Source organism: Grampus griseus (assembly GCF_964374135.1).
Source record: "Grampus griseus genome assembly, chromosome: 21".
Lineage (NCBI taxonomy): Eukaryota > Metazoa > Chordata > Mammalia > Artiodactyla > Delphinidae > Grampus > Grampus griseus.
The window spans coordinates 20,154,499-20,177,078 of NC_139015.1; positions in this window are offsets into that span (position 1 = coordinate 20,154,499).

Genomic DNA, 22,580 nt, shown 5'->3' on the forward strand with positions numbered 1-22,580 from the left:
TATTCTAATTGAATCTGATGGTGAGAAATTAATTAGCCTTCAAAATGCTATAGTAAGATACAGCTAAATCTTGCAAAATTTCAGGGATTCTCCACCTCAGGGAAGTTTCCATGGTGTTTCCTCAGCATAGAGAATACCTCAGAATATCCTCTTTAAAGTGAAAGCAAGTTGCTACACCTTACACTGCCCACGATGAGAAAGAAGTGCAATGGTTGTTGGGACTCTCTGGATTTTGAGACAGCAACTATCATATTTATGTGTGCTTCTCTAACCCGTTACTGGATAACCCATAAATCTGCCAGTTTTGAATGTACCTACAATAAGAAAGGACTTTGCAGTGGGGAAAAGATGCCCTGCAATTTAGATTCAATCAGCAGAGCTGATAGTGTCAGAAGTGTTTATCGCAGACAGAGATGCTCTAAGGAGCCCTTGGAAAGCCTCAACAGGAGAATCAGCACAGATCCCTACAGTTTGAGAGTAAGTCCTGGCCTTTTCAGTAACTAACTCTCCATTCAAAAAGCACCCTGTGATCTGGTACTGGTCGCTTGTAGAAACAAAATATTGGACCATGGGATCACAAGTAATCATGCATCCCTATCTGCACATCACTAACAGGATGTAGCTGACCTACTGAATCATAAAACTGGATGAGTACAGTAGTACACCACTGTGTAATGGAAAAGGAATTTATGAGACTGGACCTGAACAGGTCTGGAATGTACATACAGACAAGCTGCAGAAGAATTAGGCTCAGCTGCACATGATTTCACTGCTTTACCACCTCTCTCTCTTAAACGACATCTATGATTTATGTGACCATACACAGCTAACAACCAAACGAGGATACTTTTAAGAGCAAAAAGTGGCACTATTAATAATTAAGATGGGACAGCGGGTATAAGTCAAGAGTGTCCTGAGCAAACCGCAATCTTTTATCACCCTGTTTATGACCATTTGACAAAGAAAGAAATGTATGGATTTGCTTAGAGTAATATGCATCATATTCAAGAAATCATCAGAATTAGACAGTTGCTGCATTATGATCCCATTAGGAATATACTTAGAAGGCCACAGAGCAGGGATGTCCCTCTAGTCCGCAGACTTCTGCAGTGTGGAGGAACATCACTTCATATACAAGGAGAGATAACGGGATACAGATCTGTGCTGATTCACGGGCAACGGCTAATGGGTCAGCTGGCTAATGAGGGACTTGGAAAGAACAAAATTAGAAGACTAGCAACGAGAAATTTGGAGCTGAGGTGTGGACCTCTCGAAACAAGCAAAGAGTGTAAAAATATTTCTGACGCCTGTAACTGCCTACCAGTGGACTGCACTATGAATGATACGAGCCTGTGAACTTCCCTGTGACTGTCAGCCATCCAGGTGCTTTCTCAAGGGGCCTATTTACAAAGTGGATATTGTCAGTGGGATGAGGGCTATGCATGGATTGAACAAGAGCTATTTCCTCTCCCAGGTTTATTTGGCTACTGCTATTATGCTCAACCTGCCAAAAGTAAATGCCAATGTTTCACTCCCAATGAAGTTTCATTCCCTGGGGGTACTAACTGGCCAGCCGGTGACACAATGATTAGCTTTGATCCCTTATATCATGTGTATTAGATAGATTCTGTTACAGTAAAAATCAATCTCAACCTACCAGGGGCTTAAAATACTAGTAATAGCAGCAAAAACTATTTCTTGTTTGTGTTACTTGTGTTGGCTGTGGGTCTGCTCCATTTGGCTTCTATCTCATTGTTCTAATCTGGGACCCATGGTGAAGGAACAACTCCAATTTGGAATATCCTGCTACTGTGACAGAGGGCAAAATCAGAAGAGGCTGAAACAAATCAATGACATAATTCACTAAAAGTCTCTATTCTCTGTGTGCAAATGCCATAAATCGCATCCACTCATTTTCTTTTGACCAAAACAATTCACAAGATTAACCTCAGCAATGGGAGCAGGAAAACATACTCCATATACCATTTACAAGGCAAATGGAAAAATCACAAAAGCAAAGAGCACTGGAATATAATCCTCTTATGGGGAAAAGAGCCGATATTTGTGACAATAATGCAAATTTCCACAAAACAAGAGGCAGCTATTCCACCTCACCCTGTACATACACATAGAAGCAGACATATATTCAGAAACATATTCATCTCTATCCATAATTCCTCTTCTAGGACTGCCATATATGGGATTACAGAATGCCTTATCAATTGCCATGGTATTCCACACAAAATACCCTTTGATCAAGAGACGTATGTTATAGCAATGCAAAGATTGCACAGAGAATTCATAGGTCTTAGCACATCTTTCATCACCATAACATGGTTGAAAGCATATTCAACAGTCCACGAGATTGGGATATCAATCAAAAAGATGTACTACTATAAGCCTCAAATCAGTGGGCAATATATGGTGCACAGATATCTGCCATAGATGGGATACGTGTGTTTAAGAGCCAACAAGTAGAACTGGGAGTGATTTCTCTCACTATTAAAATCATTACCCATTGGAGGGATTTTAGCTCCCCGTCTCCATTAGTATGGGCTCTCTGGGTATTTAAATTTCTGTACTCACAAAAGGAATACTTCCACCAGGACACATCATCATGATTTCACTAAATCAGAAGGTGAGACTGCACTCTGATAGTTTATGTTCACTCATATTTCTTTTGATCTCACAGGCAGAGAGGGGATAATTGTTACCTGAAGTAGCTGATCCTGATTTCCAAGGAAAAAATGTCCTGCTACAACACAGTGGAGAAGAGACAGACAATCTCAGGAACACAAATGATTCACAATTCATGGAGGCTCCCCTCAGGACTACCTTGATCAACAGCTCAGGTCAGTGGGAAAGTGCAGGAGGATAACCAAGACTCAGATCCTGTAGGCGTAAGAACTGGGTACTCCACCAGATAAATAATGTCTTTCAGTGGGGTGTAGTCAAAGGTTAGGGGCACATAAATTATGGTAGAAGAAGGCACCTGTGATTTCCAACTTAGACCTCATGACTAGTAATGAAATGAGGATGACAGTATCTATGTTCATGGTCATTTTTTTCTTTTCTTTCCTATTTCTGGTAGTAGCTAGTATTTCACATTCCATGTAACTTTTAGAACTTTGTGTGTCCTTTGTATTAAGGACATACGTTTTTCTCTGGAGAAATGTTAAAAGTGGATGCCAAAAGAAAAAGGGATGAATTGTGCTGGATGTCTTTCATTTGCCCCTTCCAATATATTCTCCATTCCTTTCAACCCTAGTCTGTGACAAGACAGAACTGTATGAACTGCACAACTGACAGGTAAATAGATTTATAAAGGTAAGCACAGAGGGTGAAGGTCCTGTTATTGCATGTGAACACTCACCAGTGAGCATCCACCACAAAAGCAGCATTTAGTAATTCAACAGACAACATGACTCGGCCAGCTGATGTCAGCCAGCCTCTGTCATCAGTCATGGCCAGTGCTGGCAAATCGCTCTTAAATGGGGTGGCCACAGTGTAGTGATGTAGCTGGAGGCTAGGCATGGGCTCAACAGTACCAGCTTGCTCACCAAGGCTACTACAAGTGCCACTGCCAAACGTCCAAACTTCTAGCAACTGGAACCCATTCTGGGACCTCAATAAGACACCGACCCTGGAGACCAGCTGGAGTAGTGATTGTAGTTCGTCTTACTAACCTTCCTCTTCTTAGTTTCCCCAAAGGAAGAGACCAACCATTATCCCAAAGAGCTGTTCCCAGATAAGATGAACTCACTATATGAGTGAAAAAAGGGTTGGGAAGTAGTGGAAGCTAGGGTGCACCTCCAAGATGCCACCTTTAGAACTAAACCAATTATTTCCTCAGCTGCTGGAGTATTGGCTGATGGCAAACAGTTAATTCCCTCTCCAGGAATGATTTCGGCCAAGGGGTGCCAACTCATCATTTATGACTGCTGAATATCGCACTACAAAACCTGGACCCTTGACTCAATTCGCAGTGGCCATCCCACCTCCAGATCTTCCCAGAGGAGTAGCTGTGGAGTCTTTCACAGCTACATTGCAATTCAACTGCTCCCTCTGCCCCATCCTGATTCTTGCACTTACTTAGGGTATATATTTGAAAGGACTCCTCAGTAAACTCCTGTTCACAAGTCTGCTTCTCAGAGTTTGTTTTCTGGAGAAATCCTAATCATTCTAAAGCAGATGTTTAAATTAGTAAATGATTGTTCTCTATTAAGATGATCTTTTCCTTATTCTAAGTAAGTCAATTAGCCAATGAAATGTGTGTGGAAGTGAATGGATATGATTTTCGGCAGGAGCTTTACAGGCAAATGCACAATTCAGTACATCCCCTTTCGTTCTTCCACATCAACCACTGATGTCCAAGATACTGGGAGATTTATCGTCTTGTCCAGATTGAGGGCAACATGAAGTAGAACTTCCCTATCAATTTGCAATAAACATGTAACATAAATGAAAATTAAACCTCTGTTCTTTGATGTCCTTGAAATTTTGACATTGTCATTTTAGTGTCGAGTCAAAGATGACTGGGAACAACCGCAGTCACATGAAGTTGGGGTTTGGGGTACTCGTAACAAAGGAGACCACAGCACAATGGAGAACTGTAGGAATGTCAGTAGAGGGGTTTAGAAGAGACTTGTTCATAGGATTTGGACTGATGTAATTTGGGGGAGGTTTCAAGTAAGCAAGCAGGTTTTGCTCTTGACTGGGTATCCTCAGTAAGCAGGGGGCAATTCTATGATTCTCTCAATACTTTTTTATTTAGAACGCAAGAAGAATGGAGGACAGCTATAGTTGATAAAGCAGCAGCAGTTACATAGCTAGCAGAGTGAAGGGGGTGTTTGGGTATGATCACTGTTTACACAGAGTTCTTCTGTTTCCCCCTGTGCTCAGAGTTGGTTACAGAGTTGTCTTGGTTTTGCCTTGCTTTATCATGGTTAGAATAACCTTGTCTGACATGGGTGTTCTGTGAAATTGTTTATGTCTGGCAAGAGAACACTACATCCTAGGTGTTAGAGCCAGGCCAGCTTCCTGCTAAGAGCAGTCATGGGATATTTTTAACCTTTTCTTTTTCCAGTTCCCCTCTTCTATCTAAAGCCAAAGTCAGAAGGGAGGACATTAGTCCAAGATACCCACATCTTTACCACTGCCGAAATTTTACTACTGAGGAGGTTGCCCGGATAACACATCTGTTTTTGCCTGGAGTTAGTCCCTTCTGCTCCCATGCTGCAGGATAAGTTGTCTAATTAAGACATGACAATGGCTATGCAACTGAATTTAAAGCTCAAGATAGGATGCATGGGCTAACTGCAACACAGGTAGGTACCAGAAATAAAATGGTTATATTAGTTCTTGTAAAAAGCCCCAAAGTGAGGGAATTAGATTGTCAAAAAAGGCAATGAGAACAAGTCTGAAAATCCAACTGAGACTCTTGTAGAGGTGGATTGTTTCTTGAGCCCAGTCATGGACTATTCTATTTGACATATATTATTTAAACAGGTTTAGCAAGAGGGGTTTGCTACAGCACAACCTCCCTCTCCCTGACTAATCTAAGAGGCAATCGTGTGATTATAAGGAACCTTGTGATTATATAGGGTCTACTCAGATAATTTGGGAGAGCTCTGGGGTTCCCCAGACCTATAGTTTGTAATAAAAATTAGAGGAAAATACACGTGGAAGCAGAAAACAACACAATGACAAGAGAAAAATTAATAGGCGAATTAAAAGAAAAACTTGAAAAAATCCACAGAATTCATTAAAAAGGGACAGAAAACTAAAGATATGGAAGATTGGTTCAAGATGGCCGAGTACAAGGACGTGCTCTCACTCCCTCTTGCGAGAGCACTGGAATCACAACTAACTGCTGAACAATCATTGACAGGAAGACACTGGAACTCACCAAAAAAGATACCCCACATCCAAAGAGAAAGGAGAAGCCACAGTGAGACGGTAGGAGGGGCACAATCACAATAATATCACATCCATCACTGCTGGGTGGGTGAGTCACAAACTGGAAAACACTTATACCACAGAAGTCCACCCAGTGGAGTGAAGGTTCTGAGCCCCACGTCAGGCTTCACAACCTGGGGGACAGGCAACGGGAGGAGGAATTCCTAGAGAATCAGACTTTGAAGGCTAGCAAGATTTGACTGCAGGACTTCAACAGGACTGGGGGAAACAGAGAATCCACTCTTGGAGGGCACACACAAAGTAGTGTGCGCATCAGGACCCAGGGGAAGGAGCAGTGACCCCAGAGGAGACTGAACCAGACCTACCTGCTAGTGTTGAAGGGTCTCCTGCAGAGGCTGGGGGTAGCTGTGTCTCACTGCGGGGACAAGGATACTGGCAGCAGAAGTTCTGGGAAGTACTCCTTGGCGTGAGCCCTCCCAGAGTCCGCCATTAGCCCCACCAAAGAGCTGGGTAGGCTCCAGCACTGGGTCGCTACAGGCCAAAGAACCAACAGGGCGGAACCCAGCCCCAACGATCAGCAGACAAGCGGATTAAAGTTTTACTGAGCTCTGCCCACCAGAGGAACAGCCAGCTCTACCCACCACCAGTCCCTACCATCAGGAAACTTGCACAAGCCTCTTAGATAGCCTCATCCACCAGAGGGCAGACAGCAGAAGCAAGAATAATTACAATCCTGCAGCCTGTGGAACAAAAAACACATTCACAGAAAGATAGACAAGATGAAAAGGCAGAGGGCTATGTACCAGATGAAGGAACAAGATAAAACCCCAGAAAAACAACTAAATAATGTGGAGATAGGAAACTTTCCAGAAAAAGAATTCAGAATAATGATAATGAAGATGATCCAGGACCACTGAAAAAGAATGGAGGCAAAGATCGAGAAGATGCAAGAAATGTTTAAAAAAGACCTAGAAGAATAAAAGAACAAACAAACAGAGATGAACAATACAATAACTGAAATGAAAAATACACTAGAAGGAAGCAATAGCAGAATAACAGAGACAGAAGAACAGATAAGTGACCTGGAAGACAGAATGGTGGAATTCACTGCTGCGGAACAGAATAAAGAAAAAAGAATGAAAAGAAATGAAGGTAGCCTAAGGGACCTCTGGGACATTAAACGCAACAACTTTCGCATTACATGCATCGTCCCAGAAGAAGAGAGAGAGAAAGGGCCTGAGAAAATATTTGAAGAGATTATAGTTGAAAACTCCCCTAATATGGGAAAGGAAATAGCCACCCAAGTCCAGGAAACGCAGAGAGTCCCATAGAGGATTAACCCAAGGAAAAACATGACGAGACACACAGTAATCAGATGGGCAAAAATTACAGAGAAAAGTTACTGAAAGCAGCAAGGGAAAAACAACAAATAATATACAAGGGTACTCCCATAAGGTTAACAGCTGATTTCTCAGCAGAAACTCTACAAGCCAGAAGGGAGTGGCATGATGTATTTTAAATGATGAAAGGGAAGAACCTACAACCAAGATTACTCTACCCAGCAAGGATCTCATTCAGATTCAATGGAGAAATCAAAAGCTTTACAGACAAGCAAAAGTTAAGAGAATTCAGCACCACCAAACCAGCTCTACAACAAATGCTAAAGGAACTTCTCTAAGTGGGAAAAACAAGAGAAAAGGACCTATAAAAACAAACCCAAAACAATTAAGAAAATGGTAACAGGAACATACATATCAATAACTACCTTAAATATGAATGGATTAAATGCACCAACCCAAATACACAGGCTCGCTGAATGGATACAAAAACAAGACCCATATATATGCTCTCCACAAGAGATCCACTTCAGACCTAGGGACACATACACAAAGAAAGTGAGGGGATGGAAGAAGATATTCCATGCAAATGGAAATCAAAAGAAAGCTGGAGTAGCAATACTCGTATCAGATAAAATAGACTTTAAAATAAAGAATGATACAAGAGACAAGGAAGGACACTACATAATGATCAAGGGATCAATCCAAGAAGAAAATATAACAATTTTAAGTATATATGCACCCAAATTAGGGGCACCTCAATACATAAGGCAACTGCTAACAGCTATAAAAGAGGAAATCCACAGTAACACAATAATAGTGGGGGACTTTAACACCTCACTTACACCAATGAACAGATCATCCAAACAGAAAATTAATAAGGAAACAAAAGATTTAAATGATACAGTAGACCAGATAGATTTAATTGATATTTATAGGACATTCCATACAAAAACAGCAGATTACACTTTCTTCTCAAGTGAGCACGGAACATTCTCCAGGATAGATCACATCTTCGGTAACAAATCAAGCCTCAGTAAATTAAAGAAAACTGAAAACATATCAGGAATCTTTTCTGAATACAACACTATGAAATTAGAAATCAATTACAGGGAAAAAAATGAAAAAACACAAACACATGGAGGCTAAACAACACATTACTAAATAACCAAGAGATCAGTGAAATCAAAGAGGAAATCAAAAAATATCTAGAGACAAATGACAAGGAAAACACAACGATCCAAAACCTATGGTATGCAGCAAAAGCAGTTCTAAGAGGGAAGTTTATAGCAATACAAGCCTACCTCAAGAAACAAGAAACATCTCAAATAAACAATCTAATCTTACACCTAAAGGAACTAGAGAAAGAAGAAAAAACAAAACCCAAAGTGAGTAGAAGGAGAGAAATCATAAAGAGCAGAAATAATGAAATGGAAACAAAGAAAACAATAGCAAAGATCAGTAAAACTAAAAGCTGGTTCTTTGAGAAGATAAACAAAATTGATAAACCATTAGCCAGACTCATCAGAAAAAGAGGGAGAGGACTCAAATCAATAAAATTAGAAATGAAAAAGGAGAAGTTACAACAGACTCCACAGAAATACAAAGCATCCTAAGAGACTACTACAGGCAACTCTATGCCAATAAAACGGACAAGCTGGAAGAAATGGACAAATTCTTAGAAAGGTATAACCTTACAAGACTGAACCAGGAAGAAATAGAAAATATGAACAGACCAATCACAAGCAATGAAACTGAAACTGTGATTAAAAATCTTGCAACAAACAAAACCCCAGGACCAGGCGGCTTCACAGGTGAATTCTATCAAACATTTAGAGAAGAGTTAACACCCATCCTCCTCAAACTCTTCCAAAAAATTGCAGAGGAAGGAACACTCCCAAACTCATTCTATGAGGCCACCATCACCCTGATACCAAAACCAGACAAAGATGTCACAAAGAAAGAAAACTACAGGCCAGTATCACTGATGAACATAGATGCAAAAATCCTCAGCAAAATACTAGCAAACAGAATCCAACAGCACATTAAAAGGATCATATACCATGATCAAGTGGGGTTTATTCCAGGAATGCAAGGATTCTTCAATATACGCAAATCAATCAACGTGATACACCATATTAACAAACTGAAGGAGAAAAACCAAATGATCATCTCAATAGATGCAGAGAAAGCTCTCGACAAAATTCAACAACCATTTATGATAAAAACCCTGCAGAAAGTAGGCACAGATGGAACTTTCCTCAACATAATAAAGGCCATATATGACAAACCCACTGCCAACATCGTCCTCAATGGTGAAAAACTGAAACCATTTCCACTAAGATCAGGAACAAGACAAGGTTGCCCACTCTCACCACTATTATTCAACATAGTTTTGGAAGTTTTAGCCACAGCAATCAGAGAAGAAAAGGAAATAAAAGGAATCCAAATCGGAAAAGAAGAAGTAAAGCTGTCACTGTTTGCAGATGACATAATACTATACATAGAGAATCCTAAAGATGCCACCAGAAAACTATTAAAGCTAATCAATGAATTTGGTAAAGTAGCAGGATACAAAATTAATGCACAGAAATCTTTTGCATTCCTATACACTAGTGATGAAAAATCTGAAAGTGAAATCAAGAAAACACTCCCATTTACCATTGCAACAAAAAGAATAAAATATCTAGGAATAAACCTACCTAAGGAGACAAAAGACATGTATGCAGAAAATTATAAGACATTGATGAAAGAAATTAAAGATGATACAAATAGATGGAGAGATATACCATGTTCTTGGAATGGAAGAATCAACATTGTGAAAATGACTCTACTACCCAAAGCAATCTACAGATTCAGTGCAAATCCTATCAAACTATCAATGGCATTTTTCACAGAACTAGAACAAAAAATTTCACAATTTGTATGGAAACACAAAAGACCCCGAATAGCCAAAGCAATCTTGAGAACGAAAAATGGAGCTGGAGGAATCAGGCTCCCTGACTTCAGACTATACGACAAAGCTACAGTAATCAAGACAGTATGGTACTGGCACAAAAACAGAAATATAGATAAATGGAACAGGATAGAAAGCCCAGAGATAAACCCACACACATATGGTCACCTTATCTTTGATAAAGGAGGCAGGAATGTACAGTGGAGAAAGGACAGCCTTTTCAGTAAGTGGTGCTGGGAAAACCAGACAGGTACATGTAAAAGTATGAGATTAGAACACTCCCTAACACCTTACACAAAAATTAGCTCAAAATGGCTTCAAGACCTAAATGTAAGGCCAGAAACTATCAAACTCTTAGGAAAAAACATAGGCAGAACACTCTAGGACATAAATCACAGCAAGATCCTTTTTGACCCACCTCCTAGAGAAATGGAAATAAAAACAAAAATAAACAAATGGGACCTAATGAAACTTAAAAGCTTTTGCACAGCAATGGAAACCATAAACAAGACCAAAAGACAACCCTCAGAATAGGAGAAAATATTTACAAATGAAGCAATTGACAAAGGATTAATCTCCAAAATTTACAAGCAGCTCATGCAGCTCAATAACAAAAAAACAAACAACCCAATCCAAAAATGGGCAGAAGACCTAAACAGACATTTCTCCAAAGAAGATATACAGATTGCCAACAGACACATGAAAGAATGCTCAACATCATTAATCATTAGAGAAATGCAAATCAAAACTACAATGAGATGTCATCTTATACTGGTCAGAATGGCCATCATCGAAATATCTAGAAAGAATAAATGCTGGAGAGGAGGTGGAGAAAAGGGAACACTCTTGCACTGCTGGTGGTAATCTGAACTGGTACAGCCACTATGGAGAACAGTGTGGAGGTTCCTTAAAATACTACAAATAGAACTACCATATGACCCAGAAATCCCACTACTGGGCATATACCCTGAGAAAACCAGAATTCAAAAAGAGTCATGTACCAAAATGTTCATTGCAGCTCTATTTACAATAGCCAGGAGATGGAAGCAACCTAAGTGTCCATCATCAGATGAATGGATAAAGAAGATGTGGCACATATCTACAATGGAATATTACTCAGCCATAAAAAGAAACGAAATTGAGTTATTTGTAGTGAGGTGGATGGACCTAGAGTCTGTCATACAGAGTGAAGTAAGTCAGAAAGAGAAAGACAAATACCATATGCTAACACATATATATGGAATCTAAGAAAAAAAATTGTCATGAAGAACCTAGGGGTAAGACGGGAATAAAGACTCAGACCTACTGGAGAATGGACTTGAGGATATGGGGAGGGGGAAGTGTAAGCTGTGATAAGTTGAGAGAGTGGCATGGACATATATACACTACCAAATGTAAAATAGCTAGCTAGTGGGAAGCAGCCGCACAGCACAGGGAGATAGCTCGGTGCTTTGTGACCACCTATAGGGGTGGGATAGGGAGGGTGGGAGGGAGGGAGACACAAGAGGGAAGACATATGGGAACATATGTATATGTATAACTGATTCACTTTGTTATGAAGCAGACTAATACACCATTGTAAAGCAATTATACTCCAATAAAGTTGTAAAAAAAAAAAAAAATACCAATCCAATCAAAAATGGGCAGAAGACCTAAATAGACATTTCTCCAAAGAAGACATACAGATGGCCAAGAAGCACATGAAAAGCTGCTCAACATCACTAATTATTAGAGAAATGCAAATCAAAACTACAATGAGGGGGCTTCCCTGGTGGCGCCTGCCGATTCAGGGGACACGGGTTCGTGCCCCGGTCTGGGAAGATCCCACATGCTGCAGAGTGGCTAGGCCCGTGAGCCATGGCCGCTGAGCCTGCGCGTCCGGAGCCTGTGCTCCGCAACAGGAGACGCCACAACAGTGAGAGGCCCATGTACCGCAAAAAAAAAAAAAAAAAAAAAAACTACAGTGAGGTATCACCTCACACCAGTTAGAATGGGCATCATCAGACAATCTACAAACAAATGCTGGAGAGGGTGTGGAGAAAAGGGAACCCTCTTGCACTGTTGGTGGGAATGTAAATTGATACAGCTACTATGGAGAACAATATAGAGGTTCCTTATAAAACGAAAAACAGAATTACCATATGACCCAGTAATCCCACTAATGGGCATATACCCTGAGAAAACCATAATTCAAAAAGATACATGCACCCCAATGTTCATTGCAGCACTATTTACAATAGCCAGGTCATGGAAGCAACCTAAATGCCCATCAACAGATGCATGGATAAAGACGATGTGGTACATATATACAATGGAGTATTACTCAGCCATAAAAAGGAACGAAATTGGGTCATTTGTAGAGACATGGATGGATCTAGAGACTGTCATACAGAGTGAAGTCAGAAAGAGAAAAACAAATATCGTACATTAACGCATATATGTGGAACGTAGAAAAATGGTACAGCTGAACTAGTTTGCAGGGCAGAAATAGAGACACAAATGGAGAGAACAATCTTATGGACACCAAGTGGGGAAAGTGGAGGAGGGGTGGTGGTGGTGTGATGAATTGGGAGATTGGGATTGACATACAGTAATATGTATAAAATGGATAATAGGAACCTTCTGTATAAAAATATAAATAAAATAACATTCAAAAATTGAAAAAAAACCACTAAAAATATAAGGAAAACATCTTTTGAAAGGAGGATAGATATAAAAGTTCCAAAATACATATAAAAACCACAGATATGGGAGGATAAAATGTGTTTCGAGTTGACAAAAGTCTTGAGTCTTCAGACCAGATGATTCAACTTTCTAGAAAAAGTATTTTCTAGTCTTATCCTTAAAAATTCAAACTTCATTAATAAAGGCTTACAAGAATTCTGTCCAGGGAGAAATTAAATACAGGCACACACACAGTATATCCATATAAAAGATAATCGGCCAGGGGAGCTTTGTTCTTTTCTTACAACACATGTAAACCAGAGAATTATTTAGGAACATATGCTGAGTTCTGAGAAGAAAAATATGGTTACTCAATAAAGAACACACAACAGAAAATCATATAACTTTCCTGAATAATTTGATGCAAAATTCACATCATGATAAAATTCAAAACCTCATGTGGGCCAATCAGTTCCTCCCAACTTGACTGCTACATCCATCCACCAAGTCATCATTATCCTTTACCTGGATTAGTGCAAACGTCTCTTTGGTCTCTCTGTTTATACCCTTTCATTCCTATGATCTATTCTCAAAAAGTATTCAGTGATCATGTTAACATGTGAGTTAAAACATGTTCAAACCCTTTAACAGTACTATATCTGACGCAGAGTAAAACCTGAACTTCTCATGGTGCCGTACAAGGTCTTATGGAATCTGCAATTGTTCTCTTATCTCATTACTCTTCACTTCCTCCGCCTTTCCATCCCAAGTCCACCAGCCTTGAACACGGCAGACCTAAAACTGCCTCCAAGCTTTTACATCTGTTTGAAATATTCTTTCCTCAAATTTTCCTTATTCACACTTAGTCACTTCAGGTTTTTACGGTAATGTCACCAGGTCATTGGTGACTTTCTCGATGCCCACCTTTCAATCCAGGCTTCCAAACATTCTCTCTTTTCCTTTTTTAAATTTCACCATACATGTTTCCTTTTAACATAATTTATTAATTTAAGTCTGTGATTTTGCTAGAATGTTAGTACCACAGGAACAGGAACTTTTGTGTCTTTTGTTTACTACTATATACAAATCCTTTGAATTTTACCTGGCATATACATAGGTGCTCATTAAATATTCACTGAAAGAGTAAATTTTTAAAGATTTATGGCATATTCTCTTAGATTAAGAAAAGATGAATATATCCTTAATGTGATGCTGATTTGTGCCACTTCAGTGGAGGGGTGATGTGGGTAAAATTAAACCATTCCTCTTACCCTCTCCAATGCTGCCAGTTTGGGATTTTTTTTCCTCCAATGGTGTGCTGGATTTCTCCACTGGACTCCTAGACTTGCACAAGAACGCTTCGTCCGTGGTGATTGTCTAGATCAGTGTTCTCTAGGGGCTACTGGACCATAACTGAGAGGAGCTGGAGGCTGTCCATGGGCCACTTCAGGGTCCAAAGCCAGCACCACGGTCTGATGCCTACTACCCGATGCGTGAGTGGGCAAAACTCCTCCCAGGTTTTTTGGCTACGATGCTGGTGACATATCCAAAGCCAAAGAGTGCTATAGTCCAGTCCCCAGGGACACAAAGCTGTTTCTGGGTCTACAGGCGAGACCACAATCAGCAAGTCAGCCTCTTGTGTACAGACCTGTCTTCTCAAAATGACTTTTATTTATTTATTTATTTTTATTATTATTTTTTTTTGCGGTACATGGGCCTCTCACTGTCGTGGCCTCTCCCGGTGCGGAGCACAGGCTCCGGACGCGCAGGCTCAGCGGCCATGGCTCACGGGCCTAGCCGCTCCGCAGCATGTGGGATCTTCCCAGACCGGGGCACGAACCCGTGTCCCCTGCATCGGCAGGCGGACTCTCAACCGCTGCGCTACCAGGGAAGCCCAAATGACTTTCTTTGTGTCTGGACTGCACCAGGATTTTGCCATCTCCTACCTGATCCCACAGTTCCCATAAACACACTTTCATCTGTGAAAGGATGTCAAATTCTTATTGTTGAAGTGAGGCTATGAGTGATATCTTATTTCAGCCATCTTACTGAAAAGAAATTTCTTAAAAGTACATTTACAGTAGTTTTTTTTTAATTTATAAAATACATACAAATAAATTTAACACAAGATACTTGGCTTTACATTAAAATAATTAAAAACCACTAAAAACTTCAAGAATGAAATTAAGAAAAATATAAACAAATGGAGATATATGCTAAGTTCTTAGAAGATTAAATATTTTTTAAATATCAATTATTCCCAAACTGATTATAGACTAATGCAATTGTAATTACAGTTTCAGCAGGCATTTTCTCAAATAGAGTGTTGATTGGTTCAAACATGTGCCACAAAATTTTGGAGGCAATGTGGTTTTATAAAAGGAATTCTGAAGCTGGACTCAGGAGACATTAAGGGTCCTGGATCCAATTCTAGTTAATATAACTTTTACCTAATTTTTTAACATTTCTAGACCTTACCATTTTCACCTAGAAAATGAAGGAATTATCAATATATTAGATGATGTATATGGTTATTTCTACTTTAAAATTCTTTGAATCTGCTGTACATGATAAGATATAATAGCTTAAAATTGTTTAATTTTAATGCAATTAAAATATAGAATGGGTAACATAATGTTTAATGAGTTTATTTAGTTGTAAATGAAGTCAGAAATATAGTTTGTTAAACTCTCTTCCCTTTGGCCTTGGCAGTCACTTAACATTTTGAATAAATAGTAAATGAAGTCTATTGAAGAGCAGGGGAAACCTCAAGTTGCTTAAGGCAAGCAGCACTTTTTAGGCCCCAGTTTCTCTAAATTTCAATGTGATTTTATTATATGAGGTTTAAAATATTTACATACAGCTTCTGTTTAGGGGAACAATTATCCCATCTTCACTTTTATGATTTCTAACTGCCACATTAATTCATAAAATTATGGATTGGATAATTTTCTTATGAATGTGAGGGCCTGGTGTTTATTTGCTTTTATATCTACATTTTTATATCAGCTCCCAGGACACCTTTCACAAACCATTAAGTTTCTCAGTCTGTGGAAGCTTTTGGATTATTTAGCTTATCATAATAAAACAGTCCATTCAGTATAATATCCAGAAATGGTAGACCACATTGGAAAAGATTTTTATTTATTCCTCTTTTTAAGCAATAAAATGATGTCACTTTGTTCTACAAATGCTTGAATAAACATTTTTAGGAAAAATATTTAGGCATCATGACTTTTAATGTTTGTTCTCAATCCCAAGCCGGTAGATTTATGTAGTAGGATTCTTCTCACTGCCAGAATCCAAACAAAAAAATTACAGGTCTCCATATCGAACACTGTAAATGTTAGGAAAAAAATAAACTTCATGGAATAAGAGCTATTAAAATTTAGAGCAGATATCCACCATGAATTTTCACTTTTGAACATAAACTATCCATCCTTTTAAGCAGAGGACTACTGTTTCCGTTAAACCACTTTCATGGCTGCTATGAACCTATCTCAGTGGGCTGGAAAAGACAACTCTTATGAGACTCATTCTTAGCCTTCCCTGTGATTTCTTGAGGCAGATTTTTTAAGAGTTCAGAGTCATATGGGGCTGTAACGTAACAGTCATATACTCATCCTTCTACCAACACCTTCACTTGAAAAGTTTCATGGTCACAAAATCCAAAATGCCCCAAACTGAACTAACTCATCATCCTCTCAAATCTGTTCTTCTTCGTGTGTTCATAAGGCACTCAGTTTCTTTGAGTTCATGTATATATGAGAAAGAACCGAGCAATTTTGCCTCTCTCTAGCTTCTCATGTAATTGGTGCATTTTCAAGAAGAAACCCTGTAGGCTTGGCTCAGCTTCTTCCATGTTTCTCTTTTATTCAGTCCACTGCAGCTGCAGAGAGGATGCTCAAAACTCTGCTTCGTCACAATGCATCTTTGAGGGAGGTGTCCTAATGACAGCTCCACACGACCATGCAGGTAAATCCACTTACTTCAGGGGTAAAGAGTAGGAGTTCATTGTGCCCCCATATGTAATTGATACACTTCAACTCAGCTTTCTCTATAATATAGTTACTATTTTGAAAGTTACTCCTATACATATCTTTCTTTTTTGGGAAGAGAAGCGGGGGGTTAGGCAAACAGCAGGCTCACCAAACCCGTGTGTTAATGTGTGTGTCTGTGTGTGTGGAGAGAGAATTCAAATACCATAATATTCATACTTTTATTTTATTAAGAGATCATTAAGTACCATGATATTTACCCTTTTAAAGTGTACAATTCAGTGGGTTTTGGTATATTCACAAAGTTGTTCAACTATCATCAATATAGAATTCTAGAACATTTTCATTACCCCCCTCCCAAAATAAACGCCATATCCATTAGCAAACATTCCGCCTCTGCCTAGTCCTCTAACCCCTGGAAACTACTACTCTACTGATTCTATGAATTTGCCTGTTCTGGACATTTCATAAAAATGCAATCATACACTATGTGGCCTTTTGAGTCTGGCTTTTTTCATTGAGCATAATGTTTTCAAGGTTCATCCATGTCACAGCACTTATCAGTACTTTATTCTTTTTTATGGTTGAATAATATTTCCATTGTATGGATATACTTATTTCATTTATCCATTCAACAGTTGAAGGATATTTGGTCTCTTTCCACTTTATGGCTTTTACGAATAATGTTGCTATGAATATTTGTGTACTATTTTTCCATGAACGTATCTTCAATTATCTTGGGTATACATCTATGAGTGGAATTGCTAGGTCATATGGTAGCTCTGTTTAACTTTTTGAGAAACTGCCTAACTATTTTTAAAGTGACTGCACCATTCTACATCTCCACCAGCAATATCTGAGCGTTCCAATTTTTTCACATCCTCGCCAATACTTGTTGTGATCCACCTTTTTTATTAGCACCATCCTAGTGTGTGTGAGGTGGTATCACGGTTTTGATTTGTATTGCCCTTCTGACTGATGATGCTGAACATTTTTTTTTCATGTGATTATTGGCCATCTGTGTATCTTCTTTGAAGAAATAGCTATTAAAATCCTTTGCCCATTTTTAAATTGTTTTTTTTTATTGTTGCGCTGTAATAATTTTTATACATTTTAAATACTACACCCTTATCAGATATAGAATTTGCCATTATTTTTCCCCATTCTGTGTGTTGCCCTTTCTCTTTCTTGAGAGTGACCTTTGAAGTAAAAGATCTCATTTCTGATGAAGTTCAATTTATCTATTTTTTATTTTGTTTTATTGCTTATGATTTTTGTGCCCTAAACCTTTGTTTAATCCAAGGTCATGAAGATGTACATTTAAGTTTTCTTCTAAGAATTTTATATTTTATATTTTGATCTCTTATATTTAAGTCTTTGGTCCATTTTGTGTTAATTTTTATACATGGTGTGAGAAAGAAATTCTATGCCTTATGTTTTAGTCCTTCTCAACTTGAGAGAAGGGCTATTATTCACTGATCCTCTGTAAATTCAGCTATTATAATACAATACGAATGCTAATGACTCCAACTCTTTTGTTCTAGTAAATTCAGTCCTGAACTCTCCTTTGAGCTCCACTTGTTTCCACGCCACTTCTTACTGACAACCTTAATTGGTAATTGGATGCTTTATATACCTTTCAGTAAATCATATGGCCAAATTCGAGGAATACCTTCAAACATCATGGGAATGAAACAACCTTTATGATAACCACTGTGCCCACTGCACCACCTTCTCATACCTGAGAGCAGATTCAGCCCCTGAACTGCCTCTGCTTCCAATGTTACCTTCTTAATAGCCCATTCTCTCCAAAGAAGCCATATCGACACTTTTAAACACACAACAAATCTACTGCTGGAAACACTTCAATGGCTTCCTTGGAGAGTGATTTTTGTCTCCGAGGGTAAAAGTGGCAATATTTGGAAATAATTTTGGTTGTCACATGAGGAGGAGGTGCTACTGGCATCTACTGTGTAGAGGCTAAGTATGCTAGTAAACATCCTACAACACAGGACAGCCCGACAACAAAGAATGATCTGACCCAAATTTCAGTAACACCTAGGTTGAGACACCCTGTATTTCACTTGGAATACAATCCAAAATTCTTATCATGGACTAGAGGGCTCTTCATGGCCCTTGCCTACCTCTCAGATCTCACCTCCTGTTTACCACACCTCTCAGTATACTCCAGTCAGACATTCTATTTGTTTAAGATACAAAACTATTTTCTTAGTCAAAAGCTTTAAATCTTTTATTTGCTTTGCCTAGAATACTCTCCACCCAGATTTTTGCCTGGTTGACTCCTTTTTAACACCCAGGCCTTTGTTCAAGCATTATTTCCTCAGAGATTCAATCCCTCCCAACCAAGTAAAGACAGTATTTTAGAAGAAGGGATTATGAGGGAATTTTAAGAAAAACTGATGATAAAGGAAATGGAAGGATTATAGAACATATTTATAATAGCAGATGCTGAAGAGCTGAAACATGTAGTGCACGCAATCTCTTTGAAGGGTGAGCAGCCTGGGATTGGCAATGCCATATGTACATGTTCACTCATGGTTGGGAAGTGATGGGTAACCATGACACAATGTCAGTAGGAGAGAAAACTGAGATTTCCATCAGGATTTAAACCAGACTGGAGAAGTGGTGACGGAGGTGAAGAAGGTACTTACAGGGTGTGAAAAAAATGAAAAGGAAGTCTTTGAGATGCATACTGAAAGTAAAGGGTACAGGAGAAAAATGTTTCATAAAAGTAAAGGGACATGGGGTGTGGACAAGGAGGTACTTCAGGGGTTCAGATCTTAAGGCAGTAATTCTCACTGATGATCAGATACAAATTATTGCTATTCCAGTGGGGATAAACACAGAATTAGATGGAAATCCATGTAGCTAAAGAGATTAAAAAAAAACACAAAACTATCTGCCTATCTGCAGGAGTGATAGAAAAGTCACCAAGTTAATATTTAATCCCTTATGATAATGACAGGAGATGGCATGAGAAGGCTTTGGAGTTTGAGCTGAAGTTAATCAAGAAGGTGTTAAGCAGGACTGAAAGTTCTTGTGAGTGAATTTATATCAGTTAACTGTGGCTGCCTGGACACTCACTGTGTTGAGAATGAATCTAAGGCCAGGCCAGGTTCAACAGCAAAGAGTGATCTATGGGAATGGAAGGAAGAGAAAGTGGTTATCATAAAGAATATCTCAGCAGTTGATGATAAAGAATATCTTCCGGGTTATGATAAAGAATATCTCAGCAGTTGAAAGATTACAAAAAGTATAATAAAAGGGTACGAAAATCCTTAACTCCAAGTAGGGGAGAGATGATAATTAGGCAATGTTATGTAAAAGAAAGTGTAGTGAAGAACAAGGAGAATGTTAGCTCTCTTTTCCAAAATCTAGGCGATAGTGATGACAAGGAGGGGAGAGGAGTGGGAAACCATCCGAGGGAACTGATGCGGAACTGACCGCACTGGGGGTGGGGGATGGGAGGAAGACCTGGATTCAGTTAAGTAGGGGGTGAAATTTTTCAAGGAAATAGGTTAAATAAAACAGAGCCTTTGGAGAATTTACAACTCAGAGACTTTTATGAGAATGAGTTTTCGTGTGAAAAGCTAGGGCTCTTCCCTCTCTCAGTGTGATGTGGCTGTGTGTTGGGGAGACTGGGGGAGATTATTTTCCTCTCCACATTCTCCTCAAAGGGCAAAACAGAAGATAGTTTTTTTGTTTAATTGCAATAAAACATCTCTCCCAGATAGGCTTACCCTCTAAGTGAAAGCTGGATTTGCCACATAAGTTATCATTAAGCCCCATTACTTTTCTTAAGCTGTTTTTAAGTTGTTTTGTGTTGATTTCCATTATATAAATACCATCAAAGGAAAGACGCAGGATTTGATTATCAGTTAAAATGTCAGTTGAACTGAAAATCAGTGGGTGGAAAAGCTCAAGAGCCACTTATGATTTTAAAACTGAGCAGATAAAGCCAATTGAGGAAATAAGTGCTGCTTTTAAACACTGCGTTTGCTACCTAGGCTAAGGGAAATGATATTATGGATGGTCCTTCCAGGACTGAAATTACAGTTGTTCATAATTTTGACATGTCTTTCTAAAACACATGACCCACTTTAAAGGGAATCTGGGCTGGATGCACTTGTAGTATCTCATGTCAGTAATAAAAGGTCATAAAGGACCTTTGCATTTTTATTCACAGATGTGGCTAGTTTCGTTACCACATAAAAGATTAATATGCTACCAGTACCTAGAGGACCCTAATAACAATGTCTTTGGTGAAATTCCCTTGTGATATGAATGGTATTATTTTTCCAGACATAAAGATCTATATAATGAGGTCCCTTTTGACAGCACAGGCTTTCCTTTGGTAATATTAGTTGTTTGCAAAGCTTTCCCTAAAGCTGAGTCAGATTCACGTATTTTTCTATCATACAGACGATTACTTCTAAACTCTTGGGAGCGCTGTCAGTAAGCACTTTCTCCCATCCCCACACTTCATGGATTCTGAAGGAAGACTCATGCTTATTCAACCATAGAAGAAATATATTTGGCCTTAATAACAAGTTATATTTTTAATACTCAAGAGGTAAAAGAGGCATGTGTATCGCTAACAACCTTTCTTTTGCGTATTACCCAAACGCATAGCATTATTAAGATATTATGGCTATAATTTTCCAAGAAATAAAGCATTAAAGTAACGTGTAGAGATAAAAACACTATAAAAAACATTATTGTCATAGGATACAATGAAATATGACTTACATAAGTAAGTTTTTACATGACATTGCTTATCATTTTATTATTTAGCATCTCTTCAGAATGGACAGTGTGCTAAGAGCTACATGTCTCAACAGAATATTATACACACAATAACATACATATATATATTTTCCCTAGGAATTTATATGTAAAGTAATCTAAAGAAGGCCATTTTAAAAATCCAAAGTATATTGGATTTAATCAACACATATAATAAAAATTCAACTTATAATACTGAAGATTCATTTGAAATTCTATGACTTCATCAAAATGAAAAAAACTAGACTTTAGCATAAAAGATCAAAATCTCAATTGTTATGCTTCAGTTAAAAAATCGAACATTAGGGAACTGTGGATTTACTCAGAGTACTCACTCTAAAGGATGTAATAGGCACTTGCTTGTATGCAAATATACAATGTAAATCTTAGCTGTAGAGCTGAAGTATCAGATAGAAATACACTATTATTAGACTTCTGAATTATGTTTTAGTTTACAGATCCATTTCTAAAGTTAATTAAGCACTATTTTCTGCCTTATGACCCTACTTAGTGTAGTCTAATAATGTGATTACAACAGGCACTGATATTTCAGTGGCTTACAATAACATGCATGCATTTGTCACTGACAGTATGTGGCCATGCAAGTCGGCTGTGGCTCTGCTCCCAGTCACTGTTATTCTGGGGCTCAGGATGAAGGAGTACCCGATCTGGGACAGTGCAGATCTCATGAAGAAAGAAAAGAGGGTCCGTAAGGAAACTGCTGGCAAAAAACAAGACATCAATGTGGTGGTGAAATACTCCTCTCATGGGAAGGAAGACTCCGTAAGGAGGAAAATAAATCTATGAAGAGTAAATCAAGCTACCGCAATACAGAAATATAATTTTTACTTGACACCCTAATTTCAGTGAGAAGGCAGGAGTTTTGAACAGAGAAGCTAA